General features: G+C 39.6%; 1 protein-coding gene and 1 non-coding gene across 6 annotated transcripts in view; one reads left to right on the top strand and one right to left on the bottom strand.

The window, feature by feature from the left end:
* LPP (LIM domain containing preferred translocation partner in lipoma) overlaps positions 1 to 24,939 on the bottom strand; it is a 631,758-nt gene that overhangs the window by 221,006 nt on the left and 385,813 nt on the right. The gene's annotated exons all lie outside the window — the stretch shown is intronic.
* TRNAA-UGC (transfer RNA alanine (anticodon UGC)) lies at positions 2,322 to 2,395 on the top strand. The gene has a single exon. It is a non-coding gene; the product is annotated as a tRNA-Ala (tRNA).

Below are 24,939 nucleotides of genomic sequence, written 5' to 3'. Positions count from 1 at the left end.
CAATTCCGCCTGATTTTAAAATTTAGACTAACTTCTTTCTTTTTGTTCCTTCTCTTCTCAGCACCCTACATCTGGCCACAGCCACCTGGATCGTTCCAACAAATATAAGATTCAAAAGAACTGGTTTTCCTTTTGTTGAGTCAATGAATTTGTCTCCAGTCAGTTTCATGCCATCTATCACCCATATGCAATGTGTTCCCTGCCAACTGCTGATCCCTTGATTTAAAAACAGCATCATGTCATAGGGCAAAGCCTCACAGATGAAGCCAACATATCCTAAATCCTTAATATTCAAAGTTAATCTCCAAACAAGAGACCTTACCAAACCCTGCAAAAGGACATTTATTCCATTTCTTAGTCCTGCACTGTGTGTGGCTGCAGGAAAGTTGTTGACTACTAAACGTTAACCAAACATCCTATTTTTAGAAGAATATTTAGCTCCATCTTTATAGTGTCTGGACTTGTAACTACCCATTTCTCTAACATTAAGCTGAGCCACACAAGAAAATTACTACAGTGATAGTATTTCCAGGGCACACTGAGTCACTGTCCAATGTCTAAAATGGGAAATAAATAATTTGTGAGGATTTGTTGGCAAATGAGCAGGGCACTCCACTGTCGGTGTTCCGTAGTAAACCTTAGGGTTTAATGTGGGGGAAATGCTCTAATCCCCCCAAAAGCGAGATGCTAACTTTTTTTTAAATAATACTTTGGGGCTCAGGAATAAGAAAGTAAGAGTAGGCAGAGGCCAGTATCACCAATCATTATCAAGCGTAACTGCTGTAAAAGCAAAGATGCGGTTTGCTTCTGATGGTAACAGGCCTTTTTGGGAGAATGAATGATTGCAGTCACCCCACCCAGCAACCAGCCAGGAGAGAGGCCAAGGATCAGAGGCCCCAGATTCAAATCCCAGGCCACACAGAAAGAAAAGGGTTTCTATCAGAACAGGCCAAATGTCATAGCTTTTGTGGGAGGTTGCCCTGACCCACGTGAATTAACAGAAGCCTTGTGTCTGCCCTTTGTCCATCTGAAACCTTCCTTTGCTGCCAACTTTACCTCAAAAGGAAAAAAAAAAAAATGAAGAAGAAGAAGAAGAAGAAAAAGAAAAACAAAACAACCTGAACCGATTATAGAGGCAATGGTAAGGTACCTGTCTTCACTGTGGCCAACTCTATTTTGATCAAACTTGAGCTTCTTTTAAGATCGTTCTCCAACAAATACTTCTCTCCAATTTTGATCTTTTCATAGGTGAAGAGAAAGGAAAGGGATAAAAGAAACAAACAAAACTCAAAATACTATTTACTCTCCCAGCAGAGCAGCGTGGTGTAAGCAAAAATAATAGTTACGCTCATGGGTTCTGAACCCGCACAGTGTTGCTGTAGAAAATAATTTTAATGGAGAGCCAGAGAGTCTTGCAAAACACATAACGAAGCCGTAATAAAATGGGATACTTATCCTGCTGCTCCTATTAGACGACTTCCATTCAATGGCTGTAACTAATGGCTTGTTTTTCCTCTGGTATTAGGAGCCCTATTTACTGTGCTGAACATAACATACCTCATTTTGTTTTCCTAGCCATGCTTGTCTCTTTCACTGATGACTGCAATTCGATATTTATGAAATCACATAAAAATCATGTATAATCTTCCCTATTACTCCTTCCCAAATTGTATGAAATTATTCAGAGGACAATAGATTAATGTACACTCCAATGCATGTGCCCTTTTCTCTAACCACTTCTAATCGACAGTTTCTATCCTTAACTCTCTCGCTCTCTAGCTCTCCCCCTCTCTCCCTCTCTCTCTCTCTGGCTAGAGAACACACTGTACTTTGGAGATAATTGACTGTGGAATATGATGATGTTTATTCAAAAACAGGTCACACAGACTGCAATTTGAGAGTCTTCCTTTATCCTCCTTACTTACTCTCATCCAAGGGAAATGCATAATACCGTTTCCTGCAAATCAGAAATATGGATCCTTAATTACTTCTTTAGATTTAACCTACTGAGAAAAATCCACTGCAAATGTACCCTCCTCCCTTGAGATTGGCGACATTTAGAAAACTAACTTCCGATTATTCATGTGGAACAAACTGGGATGAGATAGAGCATGCACTCATATCATTTTAACAGTATGTTCTACTTTTTCTAAACAAACACATCATGGCATTTAGACTTTCTTTACTCAGGAAAAACACAAATGGAGAGTAACTGCTAGCTGGGAAGCTGTGGTCGAGGTGAGGGAATCTTGGGCTATTAATAATCTCTGGTGCGGTGTGGACATCAAGACTGGTCTTTGGTGGTGGGGGGTACTGGGGTGGGTGCTGGATAGCCCAGTGGTAGAGCACTTGCTTTGCATGCACGAGGTCCTGGGTTCAATCCCCAGTCCCTCCATTAAAAATAAACAAACAAACAAACAAATCTTAATACTGCCTTCCCTACCCCAAAAAAACTACAAAAAAGAATTTTTTTAAAAATTAAAAACAACAATAACAACAAAAGACTGGTCTTTGACCTGAGGTTAAAGCTTTTTCTTCTGTCTGCTGCAAGTAAGTGTAATTCTGACTGATTCAAGTAAAAAATGGAGTTGTCCGAAAAGCAATGAGAATTCTTCCACTGAAAGTGTACCTGTGTAAATCATTTATGCTGTAAAAAAAAAAGTAACCAAGTTGAATGGGTTGAACTTCACCTTTTAAGGTGACTTTCATGGGCTGTCATTAGGGATCTAGCTCTCAATCTATAATACCATTCACCTTTCATGTCACAGACCCGGGCTAGGCCCTGGGTAGAGCAGGTGACTAGTAGCATATTGTCCCTCTACCACAAACACAAAAGAGTCCATCACTTTCCTGCCGCTTCTCAGTGTAGTCTCACATAGGCCTGTGTTTAGGAAACGGGGGTAAATCACAATCACCTCATTCCACTGTAGTCATTTAACAAATGTGTACGAGGTACTGGCTAGGTGCTCAGAAATGTGCTAGGTACTAGAAACATGAATGAAATGAGATATAAACCTGGACTCTGGTTATAAGAAGTTAAGAACTATGGATTTTTACAACATTGTAAATCAATTATATTTCAATAAAAAACTTAAAAAGAAAAAAGAACAACTAGAATAGCATCACTTGACACATCATCATTGCTATTTCCTTGGTACTCTACTTACAGAAGTTCTCAATGAATCTGAGGTAAATACTAAGCATGTAGACTCATCGCTTCTTTAGGTACTTGTTTAAAAAAAAAAAAAAGAGTCCAGTCTCCTTGTTTTACAAAACAGTGGAAAAGAGAGATGATTTGCCTAAAATCACTTATGGATTATTAACTGGAACTAGAGTCCAGGACTTTTGAAATAGAAAAGTTCTCTTTCCTACATCCCACACCACTTCATTTTTTAAATTCAGCTTGGTCACTTAACCAGTATTTAAATGGCCTTAACCAACATTTACTGAGAGTTTACTGTGCCATTTGAGAGATTCTAAGTTGAGGAATAACTGTTTATTATTTCAGTAGAGGTACACACCATTCTTCCATCCCTGAAGGCATCCTCTCATTCCTCATGGCATCAAATTACAAAAAAAGAGCACTTCTAGATTTCAGTATATCAGAAATGGTACATGGGATGCTGGTTTCCTGAGGCAATTCCCAGGCGCTGCATACTCAGAGTGGAGCACCCCAGGGACTCAAGGAGCGTTGTCTGTATTTCCCTGGAATGCACGTGTTCAGCCCTCACATGGTTCGGAACGCCCTGAGCATGTCACAATAGTCTGACAAAGCCTGCCATCACAACATTTAGGGGGGAACTAGAACCAAACGTACTGGGAACCTCTCAAGAACAAGCTGTCTTGTGAGACCTATGCTCCACAATTCAAAAGAAAGTGCTTGCAAAACACATCCAAACTCTGTCTGGGTGGAGGCAATGCAGGCTTTCCAAGCTACCCAAGGAGCTCTGTCACAAAAGGGAACCTTCTGACAACCCAGGATGTGAGATCAGAGGCTTCTGAAAGCTCACAACAGCCTTCCAGATGTCTATGAAATGAACACTGACCACACACAAAAGAATGCATATTTTAAGTGCAGAGTTTCAACATGGAGCCTATGAAGTTTGTAACGAGGAACAAGAATAACTTCAATCCAGCTACAAAGTCTCTGCGATGTCCTCGGTTAGGGAGATGGAGAGGCTTCGGAGAGCCAGAGCTGAACGGTGGGCTGGGAGACCCTGTTCTTGTCTCCAGTCTGTCTTCTACACCTACGTGGCCTGGAGCGCATGGCTCTAAGCGTTAGTTTCCTTGCCTACTTCTCACCGACCGACATCTTTGTGAGCAGGGACTGTATCTCCTCCATTTGGGTACAAGCAGCGCCCAGCTGCATAAAACCCCTCTCTCAGGCTCAAGTTTAGTTCAGCCAAGAAAATATCAGGGTGGCTACTCAAATGTCTGAGAAAAGGGAGGACAAGGAAGAAAGCTTTGATTCCGGAATCTGAGGCCCTAAGTGCTTCCCGGTGCTTTCCTTTTATTACGGTTTATGTAACTGCACTTTATATGGAACATTTTCATTCAGTCTTTTGTACAGATTCCCTCAGAGTGTATCTTGGGTTGAACCGCTAGACTGATGGAAGCAGGTAGTACCGTTCTGGTCTCACTGAGCTACGTGGTTTATCTGACAGTCCCACGGCAGACAGAGTGAGCCATGTCTGGAACAGAGCAAAACATGAGATCACAGAGCTAAAAGCCTTTAAACGAATTCTCATGACCAAGAGCGAAAGAGTAAAAAGGAAGAATGCTGTATTGCATTATAGAATATTTTGATGAGGCATCAAAGACAGACCTGTGACAGTTTGAAGGATTGCTATATGAGTGATACACAGATACATTTTTCAATTATATCCCTGCCATTTTACTTGTAAATATTGTGACTGCATTACTTGCCATTTGTCAGAAGAGTGATTGATTCTTTTTATTGGCATATTCCCTTCACCCCACCCAACTTTATTTTAATATACTCATGCCATTAGAATAAGTTATCTGGAAAAAAAATTACCACAGGGAGTAAAATTATGTAAGATCTAAATGCATCTGAGACAAAAGTGTTCATTCACTATAAATGGAAGAGTAGTCTCTGGATAGTCTTTCCTATTATTAGTCCTAAAAACTCAGTACACAGACAGCCACTCTCACCAAAGAGCAGTATTAACAGTGCTCACAGGTCTGCTATCTGTCACCATTAAACCTGACAATACTAGTTTTGTCAGCAACTGATTCATCATTACTTTTACTCTTCAAACTGCAGTAAGGACAGTCATGGAAGCCAAGACAAAATCAATACATTTGCTGAACACATGCTCTGTGCAAAGACCTGTGTTCCAGCAGTGAAGTGGGGGGCAACCTGGCCGGCTTGTTTACACTGGTTGGTGTAAGATATGGTGTATTTCTCCACACAGTTCCTTACTCTCAAGCGACTCACAATCTAGTATGTTGACAGCAAAACGCCTTTTTCACAAAGACTAAAGTAACCAACATTTCTATATGACTTGGCAGAATCATGCGAAGATGACTGAACATTCACAGGTCCCTACTGGTTCCTGCTGGTTCTGTCACCAGGTCACACGAGGTGATGCTGGGCCAACCACCTGCCTCACACGGCATGTGGATGTGACACTTAGCTAGACTGTTTTCCCTCTGGGCTACAGAAAGCTCAGAAAGAAGGCCATGCCTGGACTCCACGGGTGAGAGAAGGGTCACTAGAATACCCAAAACAAAGGAGCACAGGAGGGTGAGAAAAGGAAGACAACACAAGCAAATGCTAAACTTGGGAGAGTTGAGAACAAGTGAGAGAGAAAAACAGCAAGTCAAAAATGGAGCATCAATGTTGCTACCAAATATCATCGAAGAATAGATTCTACTCCTCCATGGGTGCTAGCATTGAAACCAGGGTCTTAGTGAAAGGGTTGTCTGAAGTCTACTTCTGGTGAAGAGGACAAAGCTATTAGCTTAATTCCTTCAGATGCTGTTGCAGAAACGACTTATGGGATGTGATCCGATGTCCTGAACCTTGAGTCTTCAAAGAGGCATCACACCATGGAGGACACTTCTCAAAAGCACTGAAGTGGCCACCAAATCAGTGATTTCCCTTAGCTCGTTTGTTTTGACCATGCAACCAAACAAAACTTGCAATGTTAGACACAGAAAACTTTGAAGAGGTGCAGCCATTTGCAGCATCAGGTCTCTGGAAGGCCGTTTTGGCTTCCCAGTATCACCAATCCCAATCCCACTCATCCTTTAGGCCAGTCCAAATACTGCTTCCTCATAAAGCCTTCCCTGATCACTCCACTGAATGTGACCCTAAATTATCTGATGCCAGTAAATTTTATCTTTAACAGCTTTGGTTACCCATCACTTTATACCTGTGCTGTAGACATCATCATGTGCGTCTCATCTCTCCCAACACAGGGTCTGGAATGTGGGATGCATGGAGTAAATATTTGAGAAAGAGAGATATGCAAGGAGGGAAGGAGGAGGGAAGGCGGGGAGTAACTCTTCCCAAGCAAATACCCAGAGTAGAAAAAACACTTTCAAGTGAACGCAGATTGACAAGAAAGAAAATCAAACTTCAGGGCCCCTCACTTCCTTTGGTCCCTTCTAAGGTCCCGGGAGGGGCCCAAGCAGTGCACTCCCTGCTGTCTCTTTCCATTCTGATGAGATGAGTGGAGGGCGCATTTAGTTGAGCATATAGTGGGATACATTTACATGGTTTGCTGTCACTATGGTGTGATCGTCAGGTATCGCCAATGATCACTGTGTAGGAACGACTTCCTGGCATACTATTAATGCCCCTGGGCCCACTCCTCTCTTAGCTGTAGGACTCAGGGATCTGGAGCCAGAAATGACATGAATGTGTCCTATAACACCCAGCATAGGGATTATGCTAGTAGAGGAGAGAAACAGGGTGTGAAATGTATGCAGCCAGAAGCTATGCCGCTATGTCAGTCGAACGTTCTGCCAATTGTCAGATGTGTAAAAGCAGACACACAGGGAGGACGACTCTACTCAGTGATGCAAAAAAAGGATGCTTTCTCTTATCAGGAATGGCCTCAACAGTGCACTGGGAGCAATTATAAATGCGCCACTGACAATTTTCTTTTGTGATGTGGATTTCACAAAATGGAATTTATCCATGTATGAACTTACAGCAATAGTACAAGTATTTTTGCAACAGCTTTCAGGTTAAAGAAACTTGATAGCAGTTTCCCCAAATTTGACAATCATCTTAAGTTTTATGACATTACCAATAAAAGTTGTACAGATTAAAGAAAGATTTCCAAACTTTTAATAATAATAAATAATACATTTATATCAACCATGCTAGAGGAAAGAGTAAAATTATCTATCTATATATCTTTCTTCCCACAGAAAATATTGCAAAATTAGGTTTCATGGAGAGCTGACCAGAGAGCATGTAGCCACAAAATGTAAGAAAAAGTCACCCGACATTTAATTAATTAACTAAAATGATATTCTTCTGGATTTTATGATGTTTGTCACATTTCACAGCTTTTTAAAATCAATTTAAAATGTGTTTCATTTGCTTTTCTCATTTGAAATAAATATTCCTTTTCTAACATAATTGTTATGGGATGAATGAGGTCCCCCCCTCAAATTCATATGAAGTACCCCAGGACTGTAGAATGTCACTGTAATTTGGAAAAGGGGTCTTCAAAGAGACAATGACGTTAAAATGAGATTGTGAGGTTGGGCCTGATCCTGATGTCACTCTAAGAGGAGGAGACCAGGACCCAGGTGCACACAGAGACAGAACAAGCGAGGACATGAGGCGAAGACACCCCTCCATAAGCCGAGGAGAGAGGGCTCAGAAGAAGCCAACCCTGCCAACACCCCGACCTCAGAATCCCAGCCTCCAGAAACGTGAGAAAATTCATTTCCATGGATTAAGCCACCCAGTCCGTGCTACTTTGCTATGGCAGCCCTAGCAAGCTAATGCAGTGACTTTCTGATCACAGTTTTGTGTTTTTAAAAGAAGTGCCCCCAAAGTGGTAAGCTTCAGAGTTTAGGTCCCACAGAATTTGAATATATCTCAACACACACACACACACACACACACACACACACACACACACACACACATCCTTCACTATTCACCTTTCGGTATATTAACTGTAGAGGTTAAAGCCAATGCTGTTTTGTCAGAAATTCTTATTTTTTATACACACTTGTTGATAAAATCTTTCCATCCTGAACAGCCTTTTATTTTGTAGTAACCACTACATGGTCAATAGGGTTCAATCATTTAATCGAAAGGTTAATTTGGCTTCTGAGGTTTGTGTAACCTTATCATCTACAGAGTCACTGCCCGCAGACCCTTCTCAGACCAAGTACTATCACCAGATATCAGCCCAAGCCTTTCACTCACTGTCCTGTTTAGTGAATTTCTTATATTTCAATCTAAATGTTAAGCAACCAGAGGAGGCGTTCTGTAAACAAAAACGCTGGGAACTGCAATTTCTTTTAGCTCTGCGTTTCATGCCATGGATTTTATAGACAAGGAATAAGGATTCTATGATTTACATAGTGTGCAAATTGGGAAGTGACTCAACTTCTCTAAAATTGTGTCATCATCTGTAAAAGAGGGTAACCGTCTATTCTCTGTCCACCTCAACAAGTTTTGTTTTGGTTTCAGAAGCAGATGAGATAATGGATATGAAAATACGTCACATTTAAAAGTTCACTGTTAATTTATCAAAGGCAATGATAAATTACCTATCAATGTAGTCACAGAATCGCCCTCAATCTCCCAAATTTAGAGGTTTAAGAATTGTTTTGAAGTCCTACCTCTGCTATGAGACCTTGGACAGTCATTCTCTGGGTCTTAATTTCTTGTAAATGGGCAGGATGGTTTCTTAGGAAATCAAAGGAACACATTTGTTTCATCTCCGATAGCCTAAAAAAATCTATGAACTCCTCATCGCTGAGAAAACTTTTGTAGTAAATTTTTACGTTCCTTTGACTTTGTAATTGGTTAACACTTGAAGTAGAAAACTAGACTTCTGTTTTTAATAGAAAATGCTAACATTAAAAGCATGGATATAAGCATAGAATCAGAGGATATAAAATAGAAACCAATGACGTCCTCACAGGATAACGTCTTACAAAAGGAAAGGGTCCTTTGTAAACATGATCCATGCAGTTAAAAAAAAGGCAAGAAAGCAAGCAGCAGTAACAGCACACTTGTGCCTACCTCCCTATTAATAGCCCGGTACTAGAACGTGCAGAACCGCCGCAGAAGGCTGAACAGCCCTGGTGTCTCACGTGGTCAAGTCCACACTTCCACGGTTGTCTAAATAAGGCTTTCCAACCAAACTTGGCCTAGGCTCCTCACTTGGCATTTCTTCTGTAGGAATGCGACTCAGTGTTCTCCCCAAGGATTTCAAGAAGGACAGTTTGGGATATTTACTGATGGATTTAATCCTCTCTCAGGATAGGCTCATCGTGGATCAATGGTGAATATCATGAGTAAATGGAACATTCACTTCATCTGACTTTACACTTCAGATATAAATGGGCTGGGCTTTACAGCTTATTTTTTAACGTTTTCTTTCTGCTTACCCTCTTCTGACCAGCTCTTCACCGACAACATCAATTATTCAGGCAAATGTACAAAACAGTGTCACCCCTGGCATTTGGCAAGCAGTTCACATGTTTGGGGGAAATCATATCACACCTGAAAACCTGGGCATGTTAGTTTTGTTACATGTCTTTCTTCCTCACTTGGAAACACTGTGCTGATGCCACACACTGGCTTTGAGGAGACCTTCATCTTCATGCAACTTGTCTTGCATCTCTCAGAGCTCAGTAGTACCTTCCTCCCTGAGGTTCAGGGTTATTGGCTGGATTCTCATCTATGACATTTCATTTAGCTCAATCCCATAATCCACCATCACACCCCTCATGCTGCCAGTTGCTTCATAAGTGCCTGGCAGGACAGACCAGTAGATGAGCCAAGAGATGAGCTTATTTCCTTACTAGGAAAATAATTAGGAAGATCTCCTGGCAGATAACCTCCCAATAGCCTCATGCTAAGAAGAGGGATGAGCTTAGCATATGGGTCCTACTCAAGATCAGAAGAGAACTTGATTCAAGGTTTAAATCTGGGTTGCTGCACATCGGTGAGGATGCTTGCTAACAACATTTCACAGAGAGACAGTGTAGTATCACGATAAGAGCTTGGGTCATGTGGTCTCGGGCAAGCAACCTAATCCCTCTCTGTCTCAGCTTCCCACTCAGTGAAAACTCAGGATATTAACAGTATTTTCTATTATACCTTCTGCAAGGACTGAATGAGCCAGTAACCATGAAGGCATTACAAAGAAAAATCATAACTTGTCTTAGGTGGTATCTAGTACTCATACTTCAGAGCAGGTTTTAAAACTTCAGACTACACAGCCATTTTTCCACACTAGCATTTTAAGCATGAAGTTCCCCAAGTGATTAGAATATGCTTCCTAAGGAGACATGGGCTTCCAGTAGTTAAAAATCACTCTTGTTAATATAGAACATTCATTAGGTATTACTTACCTACTAACTTTGGCAATTAACAAAAAGTTATGTTAGGGTCTTTACTGTGCACGCTTGTCTTTATGCTATCACATGCAAAGATACAAATGGTGGGCCAGACTTTAAACTGATCTCATTTTTAGAGGTAGATGGCTAGAAACATGGAGAATCAGAATGGCAGTCAATTAATACTGAAACAAATCTAAGTTAAGGAAGATCTTTTATTCCCCAGCCATTAGAGGCTCTGGACAATTACACAATTGGTCTTGCCTACTTTCTCACCCTTCATTTCCATCAATTCAAGACTAATCGAGGTCACATCCAACATGAAACTTTGCAAAACTGATTCACTCACCTCTTCTGAAGATCATTAGAACTTTCTCAAGGGCTTTCTTTTAACATTTATGATTCCTGTTTTGTGTGAACTATCTGTCTATAAGTATCTGATCATGGCGGGAAATGCTCTACTCTCTAAACAAGTGGGGATGTTAGCTCTATTTTTTTTTTTTGTATAATATTTCACACTGATCAATAAGAAGGTAAGAGTAGTCAGAGGCCAGTGTTACCAATAATATCTATCTCATCTTCCATATCAGATGTTAAGCTCTTTGATGATGAGCTAAATTTTAATCGATTTTTGCATGTCCTTTGGCATTTAGAAATATGGCATCTAGATGGAGTATGTTATATATTGTAAGTAAAATTTTAAGAAAAATAGTTCTACGCAGCAATATAGTGACACCGGTACTTTGTAAGCAGCTGTTGAGCTGCACAGAAAGACCTTCAGATGCCACAAAATTGCAGATGCTGGAAAAGCTACCCCCTATTGATAAACACTTCAGGCCAATTATACAAAGAACATTATGAAGACTGCAAAGTACTGCAGTAGTCATTTCAAGGCAAAGGGATAATTTGAAAAGGATAACGTGAAAGAGAAGGGCGAAAGAAACTCAGCTGGTGAGACGTACACGTCAAGGCGAATGACATGATGTGAACAGAAAGTCTTGAAGAAGAGATGCCACCCATTTGCCTGTTACTGATTATATTGCCACCCGAGGTGGAGACTGGATGAGAAGACCAGTAGGATCCCTGGCTTCTCAGAAGAATGTCCCCGCTAACCTACTGACCCTGTCATAGCAACAGAAGTAGATGAAACCCTCATCCCTCACCTGTGTTCACGCTGTCCCTCACTTAAGAATACTGTTTTTAAATGCTTAGGTGCCATTAAAAAAAATGGAGTAGCGTCATACTTTATCATTCTTGGTGAAGTAATTAAAACCAGAACATTTATAAAAACATGCGACTCTAGTTCATCACCCAAAATCTTACATTTTGAACCATCATGGCTTCCATTACTACTTGTCTTGAGAACTTTCCCTGCCACTCGTGAGAGAGTAAGTGGTGCGTCTTTTCTATTTTCACTTCTCATTCAACAACCACACTCCTCCACTGCTCCGAGAACGGGAGGCTGTGTCTGTTTAAGTATACAACTATCGGAATCTGGAGATACAAAATCCATGCTAATAAAGTGGCCCATACCTTCACATTTCTTAATATAAAAGCTCTTCTATTTCTATTTCTATCTTTATTCATAAGAAGTTCATAAGCCCATCTTTTCAATAGCTTTAAGGGAAACCACAGAAGCATCAGAGCCTAACAAATCTTCGTACATCCACTTTGATCTTACACAGAGGCTGGGATTATCTTAAAACAAAACCAGACCCTATCACTCCCTTGCAAAAACGCTCCAGTGAATTTCCACTTTGCTTAGAATAAGGACAAACTGCTCACCACGGTCCATAAGATCTGGACCCTCCTCACCTTTCCCACCTCATTTTATTCATTCTCTTCTGCCACCTAAGTTCCAGCCTCACTGGCTTGCTTTCTATTCCTGTAAATGCCAAGCTGAGAAGACTCATCCTTGCCGTCCTCTGCTTGGAATATTCTTCACCCAGATCTTAGAATACCTGGACCTTGATCATTATTCAGGTTTCAGCTTAAATGTCATTTCTTCAACGACTTCCCTGAGTTGGCTACCAAAACCAGTCACTCTCTGTCCCATTATTAAAATCTTTTATTTCATTCAGAGAAAGTATCACTGCCTAAAATTACATCTTATTGCCTCTCTTCTGAAAACGTTATTAGACTATAAGCTTTAAGAGGAATGCAGTCTTAACCTCTTTCTGACTCTAACACAGCACCCAAAGACAGGCGTTGAATACTTTTTTCAAGTTTCGCTCTGTTTTGTTTTGTTTTTTTTTTTTTTTTGAGGTTCCAAGAAATTTTAATGAAGTATAGTCAGTTTCCAATGTTGTGTCAATTTCTGGTGTATAGTGTAATGTTTCAGATACATATACATACATATATTCTTTTTCATTACAGGTTACTATAAGATATTGAATATAGTTCCCTGTGCTATACAGTAGAAACTTATTTATCTATTTTATATATAGTAGTTAGTATGGTGTTGAATAATTTTTAAATGAATCAACGAAGAAACAAACAAAATCACATGTTGGCATCTAATGAAAAAGATACTCTTTGCTTTAACACTTAACTTTGCCTTTACACATGAAAATTTATAGAAGAAAGAGTTTCTGAACTGAGCAAGCCACTTAATTTTTCCAAGACTCAGGTTTTATCTGCAAAATGAAAATAATAACTCTATTTCCCTGCAAGTCTTACTGAGAAGACAGCATGAGCTAATCCATGGAAAGCACTTAGCACAGTACCTGATATAATGTTTAATCAGTGCTAGCAGCTATTAATCCATACAGCTTTAAAATACTTAACAGCCCCATCTATCACATAGATTTTTAGTTCCCCACCTTTATTCTAAGTCCTTTAAAATATAATAGTAACCTCTTAAATAGGTGTAGTATTTTATAGTCAGAGTACGTCTACATCTGTCATCACATCCGACTTTCTCTGGAGTTTGGAACTGTAAACATCACCAAAGTAGACAACATGTGGTGGTAAAAGGAGGGCTGAGGAGCTTCGGTGGTAGCAGGTGGGAGGGACGGGGGATACACACTTTGGGGAAATCATGCATAAAGCAGGAGTCATATACTGGAGGACCCTGAGGCTTTGCACCCTTTTCAGATAATAAAAGTCACTGTCACACCACTGCAGAGTTACTTGCATAAAAAAGTTATCCGAGGGAATGAGTCTGTGCCCAGTACTTGCCTATTCGTTAATTGTCACATCTTTTCTGAGGACTTATTACTTGCCAGGTACTGTTCTCTGTAGAGCAGTTAACTAAACAGAAAACAAAACAAAGCAAAACAAAACAAAACACTCTGCTCTTGTGATACATTCTAGGGGGAGAGAAACAAAAAACCAAATGATTAAAATATAAAGTATGTTAGATGGTGATAATGTTACAGTAAAAATGAAGTAAAGTTGGGTAGGGACACTGTGGGGCAGGGGACGTCTTTTAGGGTGGTCAGGGAAGACGTCTCCAGCAAAGTAACCTCTGAGTGAGGTCCTGCAGGAGGTGAGAGAACAGGCCATGTGGATATCTGGGGAAAAGCATTCCAGGCAGAGGGCACAGTGAAACAAAGGCCCCGAAACAGGAGTGTGGCTGGAGGAGGGTGAAGAGGAGGGTGGGGTGGGGAGGGAGAGATGTGATCAGACAGAGTTGGACCGTGTGAGCACAGTTTTTTTCTGAGCACGGATTTTCTGAGGCGAGAAGCTGCTGGCGAGTTTTGAGCAGGACAGTGAAAGAATGTGACATTTAGGATGACTCTGTGTTGAAAACAGGTCAAGGTGGGACAAAGATGGAAGAGCAGAGCAGTGGGAGGGCGTGGTGGTAACCGAAGCAAGATGGGATGGGGCCTGGGCATGTGCAGGCGATGGAGGCGCTGAGACAAAATCAGATTTTAGACAGACTTTCAAGGTGGAGATGAACGCATTTGCTGCGTGAGAGAAAAGAGGAGACAAGCAAGACTTCATGCTCTAGGCCTGAGCTTCTGGGAGAGCAGAATCGTTTCTGAAAAGGGCCACAACTCCCTGTGCAGGAGCAGGCTTGGGCGGGGGTGAGGACAGAAGGCCGTATTTCCCACAGAGATGAAAAAAAAGCCTCATCAGGTTTACACATCACACATGCTGCGTGGGACAGAGATGAGCAGTTCTAACTGACCACAGCAAAAAAGAGAAAAACTGTAAGAATGTAGGCTGGGAAATTAGCCTCAGGGACTAAAATGGGCTGCATCTGAAGGATTAATGCATTGTTAGTGCAAGCTAGGAGCCAAAGACTAGAAGAGACCAGGAACACAGCTGGGATAAAAAATAAAATACCTGTAAAAGCAAAATTATTAAAAAACCACATAAAGAACTCTAGGTAATAAGAACTGTATGTGGGTCCACATCAAGTCAATGTCACTTCACCTTGATTGATTGATTCATTCATGAGTGCCTGACACATGCAAGATATTATGTGAGGTGTACAAGAAATAAAGCTGAGTTAGACACGATTCACACCCTTCTTGAACATAGATGTCTATGTGGGAAGGTAGACATAATGTGATTAAAATCAAACAGGATGTGAAAATGTGGAGGGAATGGAATACTCACACACTGCTGGTGAAAATGTAACGTGATGTAGCCCCTTTGGAAAGCAGTCCAACAATTCTTCAAAAGATTAAACAAAAAGTTACCATATAACCCAGCAAGTCCATTTCTAGGAATATACCCAAAAGAACTAAAAGCAAATGTCCATACAAAAACTTGTATTCAAATATTGATAACATCACTCATAATAGTCAAAGTGGGGGAAAAAACAAGAATCTATCAACTGATGAGAGAATAAACATGGTGCAGTAGATTGATACAGTGGAATATTATTTAGCAATGAAAAAGGATGAAGTACTCATACATGCTACTGCATTTATGGAACTATAAAACATTGTGTTAAAAATCCAGTTACAAAAAACCATATATTGCATAACTCCAAATGTCCAGAATTGGCAATTTACAGATACAGAAAGTAGATTAGGGGTTACCAAGGGCTGGAGGTTTTGAGGGAAACGAGGAGTGACTGCCGATGAGTAAGGAGTTTTTTTCTGGGATGAGAAAACTGATAGTGTTGATGGTTACAAATTGCAGAATTCTGCAAATAGCAGGTTACTTTTCGGTTTAGATATTTAATTCTTCTGTTCCCTTCAAAGCTCCACAAACAAGATGCAAGATATACTGGGTAAGAAAAAGATAGCTGAGAAATATTCAATCAATTTTAATAAGAACCTAAATTTGCAAAGCTTTTCCCATATTTTAGATAAGGGGTTGGTAAACTTTTTCCATAAAGGGGCATATAGTAAATATTTGGGGCTTTTGAAGAATTTTTTTTTTCCAAACAAAACTTAGATCATGACAATTTGTAAAAAGCACATGTATGAACTTGTTGCACACAGTAACATAACAGCTACTGTTGTGCTGTCTCAGCTCTACTGCTGTAGTGTGAAGGCAGCCATAGATAACATATAAGAAACGAATATAGCTGAGTTTCAGTAACACATTATTTACAAAACCAGGTGCTAGGTGAGATCTGGCCCATAAGCTAGTCCTAGTTCATATTCCCCACCTACCTTCTTTAGCTCTTTTTTGGTTCTCTGCTGGTTACTATCAACTTTCCTGCCTCTGCAAGGATCACCAGCTTCAGCTGTCTCCTACACAGCCTGCCTAATACTTGGTGTCCTTTGGATGGGATGAATAGCAGGATTAAAAATACGATTTCATCTGGTAAAGATTAAAAGTATCATTGTTATAGGAACTCTATCCAGATTTGTGTTAAAGACTGCATATAGGCACCATTAAAAATAAGTAACAGCTAACAGATCCATAAAGAATGCAACTAGCACACCTACACCCTCTTATCCGACCTTTCCACGATAGCCTCTAAAGCCACATCAAAAATGAACAAGGTGTCTGTGCTGGAGGAATAAATACACCAAATATTTATAGACTGAATAAAAGAGAGTCTATTATCCGGAACTTGTATTAAGGGCATAGTTTCAACTCCTTGATTCTTGATATAGTGTTGACTGAATCTTGGGTTTCAAAGGTTAAATACATGTTATATCCCAGAAATACAGCTCTATAAAGTTTTATTCCCTAAACTGTTGAGCCTGAGGAATATTTGATGTTTGGATAACTGTACAATGAGCTAACACGTGTAAACACAGACAGCTATGAATGGAGGCAAGTGTCACGGAGTGGAAAGAACAGTGGTCTGGCAGTCAGAAGACCTAAGAGCTCATCCTTCCTCTGACCTTAGGTACTGGTATGTTACTAGGCAAGTTGCCTCCCGCATGTTACAGAGTTTTCCCCACATATGAAAGTGTTTGGTAAGTTTTCTTAAGGGGTTATAAAAATGTTACATGTTAATATTATATAATTTAAGATGTTATATTTAAGTAATCTGCTGAAATAAACCAAACTGTATTTTTTGAAGAAGATCCACTGAATTCTAAGGATGAAGTAGAGCAAACACCATATTATTTGCTAAGGTTATGTCTGAAAGTTGGGTTTTCCATATTCCTGAAAATCAAAGTGTTAACAAGTATATATTTTTAGGACAATAGCACTCTTGGAAAGTCAACTACTTGACTTTCACTTTGAGATACTTCCTAATACTCTGTGCACAATCTGCCACAGTTTTTATACTCACCACTAATTATTGTACATCAACTGTAGTCAAGTGTCTTTGTTTGCTGGGGAGAACAACTATCATTTCTGGTCTGAAATAGGACAGCAGGGGTGTGTGCAGCTGGCCAAGAAGGAAAGAAGGTTCCTAGAGGGACATATCAATGACTCCACTTGCAAAATGACTTCTCTCGCTTTTACACACAAAAAAAATTACACGTTGGCCAGGATCGTTTATTAAAATAACTTAAATGTTCTAAAAAGACTAGGGACCTGAGATATTTTTAAACATCTATATCTATGAAAAGGATTAGACAAGTAAAATGAATACATCATATTCACAGACATGTCTTAGTATAAGAGGACATCCACCCTCATATAACTTTTAAAATCAGGGGAAGGAGAGATGATGGACTGAGTTAAAACCACATGGACCGTCAGAACTCGTCCTCTCACAGGAGCAACCGGGAGCCCAGACGAGGACAGCAGAATGGCTGCCATTTTCTGTCATTCAGAGGCCGCACAGAACTGATGTGGGTGTCTAGGGCTGGGAGATCAGCTCCTTTTGACAACAGTTATTACACCTTCTAAAGCTCATTTATACTCCTGTTTTCACTGGTCTTGAACCGAAGCAGGGAGAAATCGTGATTTAGAAAAAAGCATTAATTTTCTCCTCAAATGTGCCACTGACTAACTGTATAACTACCTCTCCAAGTCACTGCAACTTCTCAGGCCTCAGTTTTCCCATCTGTAATTTGAAGGAATTATGATCCAGTGATTCTGAAGATAACTGCGATGTCTCACAGCTTCGAAAGGCTAGTCCAGGGAAGCAGAGAGTAAAGATTTATTATATTTTCCAATTTACATCCTTCAAATTTGTGGGAAGCTGTTCAATCAAGAAGCAAATATTCCAAGCATAGAAAGTTGATGGATAGACTCTTATCCATAAAGGAAATGAAAAATTGAATCAAGAATTTCTTGTAGGTGAAATGATCAGGTAGAAAAGCCTAAGGAGTCTTAAAAAAGCTAGTAAAACTCTTAAATTTAATGAGTCATAAAATGCAAGGTCAATATTAAAAAATCAATGGTATCTGTATATACTAACAAATGACTGCAAATTAAGAATTTTTTTAAAAATACCATTTACAATAGCACCCAGAGCACGAAATAATTTAACAAAATATGTGTAAAACTACAATACATTGTGGAGAGAAATTATTAACAGCATAAATAAAATGAGAGCTACACCACATTCATGGGTTGGAAGACTCAATATTGTTAAGATTTCAGCTGTTTTCAAATTGATCTGTAGATTAAACAAGATCTCAGTCGAAATCAGAGCAAGCTATTTTGTGGAGATTGACAAGCTGATGCTAAAATTTTTGAGGAAATACAAAATATTTAGAACAATCAAAACACTTTTGAAAGAGAACAAAGATAGAAAACTTACATTGAGGGATCAAAAAATCTATAAAAGTGATCAAGATAGTGTAGTACTGGCTTGGATCAAAAAATCTATAAAAGTGATCAAGATAGTGTAGTACTGGCTTGAGGATAGATATATAAAGTAACAGAACAGAATAGAGTCCAGATAGACCCATACATTCGTGCTCAGTTGATTTTTGTCAAAGGTATCAAGATACGTCAATGGAAGAAAAGACTTTTTCAACAAATAATGATGGAAAAACTGTTATCCCAAGGGGGGAAAATGAACTTTGATCCTTATCTCACACAATACACAAAGTTTAATTTGAAGAGAATTAAAGCCCTAAATTTACCTGTAGAACATCAAAAAGAAAGCATAGAATAAAATCTTTGTGAGAAGACACGAATGTCTAAATAGAAAGCATGAACTATAGAAGATAAAAGTGGCAAATTGATCTTCATCAAAATTAAAAACTTCTGCTTTTAGAAAATAACATTAAGAAAATGAAAAGTCAAGTCACAGACTGGGAACAAATACTGGCAATGCATATGTCTAAGGACTTTTATTCAGAATATATAATATATTCTTACCATTTAAAAAATCCAATTAAACAATGGGCCAAAAATTTGATGATACTTCACAAAAGAAGATATACAAATAGCCAATAAGTGCATGACTAGTAAATGTTCCACATCATTAGCCAACAGGAATATGTAAATATAATCCATAATCAGATACATCTATACACCATGAAAACAGGTAAAATCAAAAAGACCAACATGCTAAGTATTGTCAGAATTAGGGAGCAACTGGACCTCTCAGACTTGGCTAGTGAGAACATGAAATGGTACATTTAGGAACACGGTTTGGCAGTCTCTTCCAAAGTTAGTTACCACGTGACCTCTGCTAGGTATTTATCCAAGAGAAATGAAAACTATGTTCATATAAAGACTTGTTCATGTAAAGACTTGTTCATAGCAGCTTTATTCATAATTAGAAATGAAAAAAATAACTGTCCCCAAACAAGTGAATGGATAAACAAAATGCAGTCCACTCATACAACGGACATGTATATAAATGAACTGCAAAAAATTACAGTGATTAAAAGGAGCCTAGACGCAAGAGTGTATACTGATGATTCTATTTACATGGAATTCTAGAAAGGGTAAAAATAATCTATGTTAGAAAGCAGGAAGGGTGCCTGGGGCTGAGGGTAAAGGGGGCTGACTGCAACAGGGCCTGAGGGAGCTCCGTGGGGCACTGGAAATATTGTCTATCTTGGTTGTGATGGTGGTTACCCAGGTGCATACAACTGCCTTATGCATTCCCAATGGGCACATTTAATTCTACATAAATTAACATCAAAAAGGTAATTAAAGAATAAGAATCAACAAATTCTACGGGCTTCGGCACATGCAGAAAGTAAAAAAGACTGTGTACATAACAACATACACACAGGTATCCCAGAAAATGTAAAATACTAGCACAACTGCCAACATGAGAAATTACCTAGATACTTCGGATACTGAGTTTCTGATGTGATAATGTGTGTGCTACTGAGTTCACCTAAGCTGATTTGGTAGTATAGGCTTGGGTTTTGGCATTTTGATGAACAATCTGCTGAGTTCTAAAGCAGATTTTATTAGGAAGTAGGAAGTTTCTTCAAGTATCTTCATTAAACAAGAATGTATTAAATACTTAGCTCCTCTGGAGGAAACAGTGTTCAGATACTATCTACATTCCCTAAATCTTGAGTATAATATATGCTGGGGCATAGCTTGGTGGAATACAGGTAGATAAATGCCTCTAGTACAGTAAGAGTGTGAAAATTTCCACAGGAGAGGGTGAAATAATGTACAAGTTAATTTTAGAAAGAGAAGCCTTCACAAGAGAGATGAACAGTTTAGCTCAGCCTTAATGGGTCACATCAGATATGCAAATACTTCATATATTTGGGGGGAGGCCTGGGAAGGAATTCTAGGAAGTAGAAGCTCCAAGAGAAAAGCTATAGAGATGAGAAACGCCTAGGAATGTAACTTCTCAGCTGGAAGCTGGGATGCTTAAGTGGGGAGAGAAAACTGGAAATCTAGGCTACAGTTTCAATGAATTCCGTAACTGGCTGGGAACTTCTGAAGATTTTTGAAAAAAGGCAATTAGTGACAAGGACAAAGCTGTGGAAAGATTAATCTGGTAGAACGGTTCATCCTGGTGTAGGATAAAGAGACCATTTCAGCTGGAGAGGGTGTGGAGAAAAGGGACCCCTCCTACACTATTGGTGAGAATGTAGATTGGTACATCCACTATGGAAAACAGTATGGAGTTTCCTTTAAAAAACTAAAAATAGACCTACTGTATGTTCCAGCAATCCCAATTCTGGGCATATATCTGGAAGGAACTCTACTTTGAAAAGATAACATGCACCCCAATGTTCATAGTGGCACTACTTATAATAGCCAAAACATGGAAGCAACCTAAATGTCCACTGATGATTGGATGATTGGATGACTGGATAAAGAAGATGTGGTGTATGCATACAATGGAATACTACTCAGCAACAAAAAAGAATGAAATAATGCCATTTGTAGCAACATGGATGGACCTAGAGATTATCCTATTAAGTGAAATAAGACAAGTATCATATGATATCTCTTTATGTGAAATCTAAAATATGATAAAAGTGAACTTATTTACAAAACAGAAACAGACTTAGAGACATAGAAAACAAACTTATGGTTACCAAAGGGGATGGTGGGGGGAGGATAAATTAGGAGTTTGGGATTAGCAGATACATACTACTATATATAAAACAGACAAACAACAAGGACCATACTATATAGCACAGGGAACTGTATTCAATATCTTGTAATAACCTCTAATGGAAAAGCATATGAAAAAAGAATATATATATGTATATAACTGAATTACTTTGCTGTACCAGAAACTAACACAACACTGTAAATCAACTATACTTCAATTAACAAAAAAGAAAAAAAAAGATCATTTCATAGGCTCAGGTGAGAAAGGAGGACAACTGAACCAGGACAGTAGCAAGGGGGATTTAGATAAGAAAGTAGATTTGAGATACCATGAAGGGAGAAAGACTGGGATAAATTGTGCATGGGTGATAGGGAAGAGGAAGCACAGCTCCACGGTGCTGGTGCGGAGCCTGGGAGCCCAGCAGGGACTTAACCGGTGCTTCCCCTCCACTGTCGATCTCATGACACAGCACCACGACTGCCTGAGCCCACGTCTGCCTTGACCTGGCCCACAGCGGAGCCACATCCAGTGGTGGTGATGCTGACATGGCACTCGCCCCACCCAAACACCAAACCAACATCCATCGTTTACCAGGTGGAAAGCACGAGGACAATCTTCAGAAGACCTGACTTGGAACCGTGGCTCGCACGTGAATCTGACGTATGACCTTAGGTGAGTGACTCTCATTGCTGAGCCTTTGAACCCCCATCAGTGAAAGACAGAAATCTTGATCTGTGCTTAATGATCATGGATTTGTGAGGTCCACAAAACACTTTGGAAACTGAAAAACCCTGTGGAAAGGGGAATTACTATTATTACAGTCACTGTCATCCTCAAGCAATCTCTTTTATCCTCAGCTTTATACATGTCCAGGTATTATCAGCATCTGACCTGAGGCCCATATCCACATCCATCCCTCTCCCCACCCTAACTCTCTCTTGTTTGTTTCTCTGATCCTGGACTTAAGAGGTATTTAGCAAAAAGAATACCAGTTTTCTCTCAAATGTCACCAATTCTCTGCAGTACACCCAATATATACACCATTCTCTTTTCTACAATGAAATGAAATTTAAACATGTTGATATTATTTGAATACTTAAAACACTACTGCATCAACATTCTCAAATATTTTTTTAATCTCAACAACTGACCAGTCTTGGGGACCCTTCAACACTGACCCTAGAGGTTCATTACCTTCTTTATCCTCTCTGACCCATAAAATATCCCCCAGATTCAAACACTAAATGAAGAGCTGTGATTTGATCTATCACTGGATAAGAAAAACTTCCTGTTGGATTTATTGAAAGGTGGTTCATTGATCTCCCAGGTCTCACCTTCTTGAAGAATTTTCCAAGGAAATTTTAATAGATGATTTTACAATGGAGCCTAACCCCCACATGAGGTGGCCTCTAGCAACTTGCCTGAGATGCATGACACCAGTGCTTTTTACCATTTACAGAGCAAATGCCTGTCTCTTTACCAGAACCAAGGCTGACACAGATTAGATTGATGACATGGAAGTGGAAGCTAAAGCCACCTGGCACTGTGGACCTGAGAGTGATGGCTGGCCTGCTGGTCCTGGCCCCAGGGCTTATCTGAATAGTGGAGAAGATACATATGTGAAGATACTGCACTGGACCAGAGCTCTGTGAGCTACACAGCAACCAGCAGCTACTAGCTTTTAGAAAATGGCAGAAAGAACAGATTCCACTGTGTCTTTAAGAGGATTTCTAGTGAGAAGGGAACAGTTCTCTCTTATAAAGACTTGCTTATAACAATATTTTAAAGGAACTCAGCCCAGTGGGTCCAGGAAACACATTATGCTCTCCTGTAGCATACAAATTCATTATGGGAACACAAGTATAACCATGATCCCCCGTCTTGCAGGCTCTGATTTCATTTCCGTCCTTTCTTCATTCTTTTCTTCCTTTCCTTCCTTTTTTTCCTTTTCTTTCTTTCCTTCTATTTTTCCCTTCCCTTCTTCTCCTTCTTCTTTTATATTATACTATGACATTAAAAAATTAAAGCAGCTCATCTCAAATATAAGGGAGACAGATAGATTTCACTGTTTAAAACCTTTACCCTCAGTGGGTTAAACGCCAAATTGCTAAGAACTTCTCAAGGTAACAAAAGATCATTGTTTTAAGGCAGGAAGGTAAGTTTTCCATCAGTGACAAAAAGATGAGAAATAAATGAAAGCCAAGTGAAAAAGCTGAATAGTCCTCACTTGGCAATTATTCAGCCCTTGGAAATTTCCAAGCCCTTTGCAATCATTCATTAATTAAGGAAGATGACATCCTGCTTTATGGAGGCTGGGAGCGTGACATAAAGAAGTCTGGAGGCTTTCCTCAAACTGAAAGAAGAATGTCAAGGGAGGAACTGGGATTAGAATTAGGAGCTCATTTCTCAAGCCAGTAGTCACATCCCTAAGCCAAGCAAAGTCAATATTTGAGACAATAAGGTCTTCTGTGCACAGGTGTGGTTGAATACGGCAGTGTTCTGCTCAAAGACCAACTGTGAAAGAGCCCACCTCTTCACCCACCAGTGCCCCCAGCACACACACAGACTGTATCTGTAGCTTCATCAGCCTCTTCCCCCTTTCCCAAAACACAGACAGATGGCTAAATATCAACCTCTAACCATTCTCCTTAATAATCACAGCAAAAAAGTACGTGATTTGATTTTCATTTTTTAAATGTACAGTATGATGTTAAAACACATGACACTGTTGAAAAACAAACATTTCATAATTTTAGAAAATGACATGAAATCCACTGATACCCAAAATCTGTAATAATGTAATAGATCATCTTGAATAATTATCTTATTTCAGTAAGAAGGAAAATAAAGTTTTTGCTTTATGGAGAGCGGTTAATAAAAGTTCATTCTGTCACCCCAAGTAGGTTGGTGAAGACAGACCAAACGCAAGTGATGTGTCTGCACCTAACATCTTAGCTCCAGGTCTTGCAGTGGGTGCTGGCTCTTCCCTACACCACTGGACTGGTTCCAGAGTGCCCAGTGACACGATGGGAAAACAGGAAAACTCAAAGACTGGCTCAGTATTTCTCACCAGATCACTCTCTCCACCTAGACATACTTTTGCTCTGTCTCATGTCTGTTTCCCTAGGTCAGGCAAGAGGATCCTTAAACAACTCAGGGCCCATCTCCTCCCCTTGGGAACATCATTCAGCCAATTTGTCAGTTGGGCTGTTTTGGACAGGGAAAAAATTCATACCATTTGAACTTAAATGCTGATGGCCATTGTCCCAACCTAAACTTTTAATCTTCTGTAAGGGAATTTGTTGCGGTTGTACCAAAATGAGGTAAAGTTGAATAACCTCATTTTTTTCTGAACTGGTTGCTCTGGGGCCAGGAGGGACTAACGCAAATATGCTGCGATGTTAACAAAGGGCAAGGCTGTCCAGTTGGGCTATTTGGGGCAATATTTATTTTAAAAACAAAACAAAACAAAAAACCCTTAATAACATCTCTTTTCATAAAGAGATTGTGGAAAGAAAGCCCTTCCAAGAGTAATGTTTCGAAAACAC

Source organism: Camelus dromedarius, chromosome 2 (genome assembly GCF_036321535.1).
Source record: "Camelus dromedarius isolate mCamDro1 chromosome 2, mCamDro1.pat, whole genome shotgun sequence".
Classification (NCBI taxonomy): Eukaryota; Metazoa; Chordata; class Mammalia; order Artiodactyla; family Camelidae; genus Camelus; species Camelus dromedarius.
This window is presented reverse-complemented; position numbering and strand designations above follow the sequence as displayed.